This window comes from Chinchilla lanigera, unplaced genomic scaffold (assembly GCF_000276665.1).
Source record: "Chinchilla lanigera isolate Chin_1 unplaced genomic scaffold, ChiLan1.0 scaffold00058, whole genome shotgun sequence".
In the NCBI taxonomy this organism is placed as follows: domain Eukaryota; kingdom Metazoa; phylum Chordata; class Mammalia; order Rodentia; family Chinchillidae; genus Chinchilla; species Chinchilla lanigera.
Window position 1 is genome coordinate 590,137 of NW_004955459.1, and position 2,583 is coordinate 592,719.

The window sequence follows — 2,583 nt, forward strand, 5'->3', positions numbered from 1 at the left end:
GTGTCTTCTTGGACATTTGATTCTGTTGCCCTACGGGATTGAGAACTCTAGAGGTCTGGGAGTTTTGTGTCGGCTTAGATTGTGGTTTTTATTTTTAAATATCGAACTTGGAGCATTTAATAGAAGAGGTTTCATAGCTGAGCACATAGTAAATTTCTGGTGTTTCAAGATCGGTAGAGGAAACGAAATGGGTATATTATCAGACAATTCAGAGAAATTGGTTAATCCAAATGCCACTGGTGGGCAGTTTACCGAGAATCATTGCTTTGCGGCCTTCCCCTAGACTACGTAAGGGAGGAGGAATATCCCTCTCTGGTTTTCTCTGATCTTTGAGGGAGGCAGTGCCCTTGCAGGAACTGACTTGTCTGAAATCACGTGGGGAATTAGGGTCCAAGTGGGGACTGCTTGTTTACTTGTGGCTCGATTTTTGTCGAACTGGGTGTAGGTGATGCAGGAAGATCACAAGTTTGAGCCTAGCAATTTAATGAGAGCTTGTCTCAAAATAATAAATAAATAACTGGGGGTGTGGCGCAGTGCCAGGGCAGGTTCAATCCCCAGAAAAAAAATAAGTATTTGTCAAACAAAATAATGACTACTACATGTGTGCACAGACACATCTATGTATATGTGTCCGTGCTGTGGGTGTGTCTGCTTCACGACCGCATGTGCGTGGGAGAACTGATGTGAGTGGCTCACAGTGTGGAGCTCAGCTGTGTCACCTGAGTCCAGGAAGTGTTTAATTGTGTGGGTCTGCTGGATAGAACCTGGGGCCTGGGAAGAGACCCTCTGAGCAGGTGTCCTGCACTTCCCTTGTGTCTGGTGTTTAAACTGTGGCAGTGATCTCTTATTTTACTCTTCACTGATCTTGAGGCCGGAATCAAATGTGCTTTGCAGGATTTTTCCTAGCAGACAATGTCAGTAGTGTCTGATAGGTAATGGGTGGTTAGTAATTGCTTATTGAAGTAGGCTGCAGAAAAGGACCCAGCAGTTGATGGTGATTATTCATTGGCATTATGTCTAAGGTTATCAGCACATTTTATAGGTAAATATTCTTTTGGTGTTGGGCGTTGAACCTACGGCCTTGGTCACGCTAAGCACATGCCCAGCCCTAAGCAAGATATTTTATAGTTTACATTTGTACTTATTCTGTACTTGCCCCCCAGACTCTTAGGATTGGCCTGCCCATTCTTTTAGAGAAAGAGTCTTACTGATTCGTTTTGTTTTGTTTTGTTTTTGCCTTGGGCTGTGCTGGGATTGAACCCAGGCTTTCTATGTACGTGTGTGCTTGGCAAGTGCTGTACCACTGTGCTTTATTCCCTGCTCTATTGAATTTTTCGTCTGGGTTATCACTTTTTTAATTGAAAGCTGTGAATGTTTGTGTTTTAGAACATTCCGTTTTTGTTTTTTGAAAACAGTGTGTATCGTTTCTTGATGATAATAGTGTCCCCCCCTCCCAGGGTTTCTTTTGGCACCTTCGTTGTCTCTGATTGTTGTGAAGTGTGTCATGCCGCCCCCCACCCCATCTTTTATAGCCTGGGCCAGTGGTGGACCTAAGGCACGTGTGCCATAGTTGGCTGTTCATACCGTTGAAAGCTCTAGAAGGTCCACTGTTACTGATGTAGGCTTTCCTCACATGTTGCATGGTGCTTGGTCTCTGTTCCTGCTTAAGGGAGAGGTAGTAAAAACTGATAGAAAGTCTTGTATTTGTTTAAGATTTACCACCTGGTGAGCTTCCCTGAAGATGAAAGTGGAAACTGGCTCTTTTAAATTTGTGTTTTACCTATTTCTTCTGTTAGAGTGTAAGCTACAAAAAAGCAGGCAGTTAGACTTGGTCACTGCTGTATCCTTAGTGTCTAGGGTGATGCTAAGCATACATTAGCTCCTCTAGGAACATTTTTGTTGGATGAAAATACAATGGCATTGTTTCTGTGCCTCAGATCCTACTGGAAGAATAATTGTTTAGACTGTGTGTTTCTGGAAACCGAATTCAATTCAGCTTAAAGAATAAACTTACAGTTTTGCTTAGCAGAAAGCCCTGGATTAGTGTGGATTTTAGGAGTAGTTGGGGGCTTAGCATCGAGAACTCTACTATCTCTAGGGTCAGCTGCCTGTGTGTTGAACCCACCTGGTCATAATGAAGCTGCCAGCAGCAGGGAGCATGGTGTTTCTCTGTTCACATCCAGTGGGAGAAAGAGGGAGATGGGCTTTCTGGATTGAATTTGTCTTTTTGTATATTTAGAGAACCTGAATGTATGAGAGCAATAGTATGTGGGGAAGATGAACTTTTGACATTTCCTGGTAGGACAAGCGGCATTAATTGACAGAATTGCAAGTAGGGTTAGAATCTTCAGTCTTAAGAATTTAGAGATACTGGAGTATAAGATAACTGGGGCTTGTAGAGCTGCGCTTAGACATGGAGAGAGTTGTGTGAAAGGACTAATTTGCATTTTGAGTTTTCCATTCCATCTTTTACTCTGATTTACTAACTTTTCAAATCTTTCTTTTTTTTTTTTTTTTTTTTTGGTTTTTCTCTGGTACCGGGAACCGAACTCATGACCTTGCGCTTGCCAGGCAGGCGCTTTT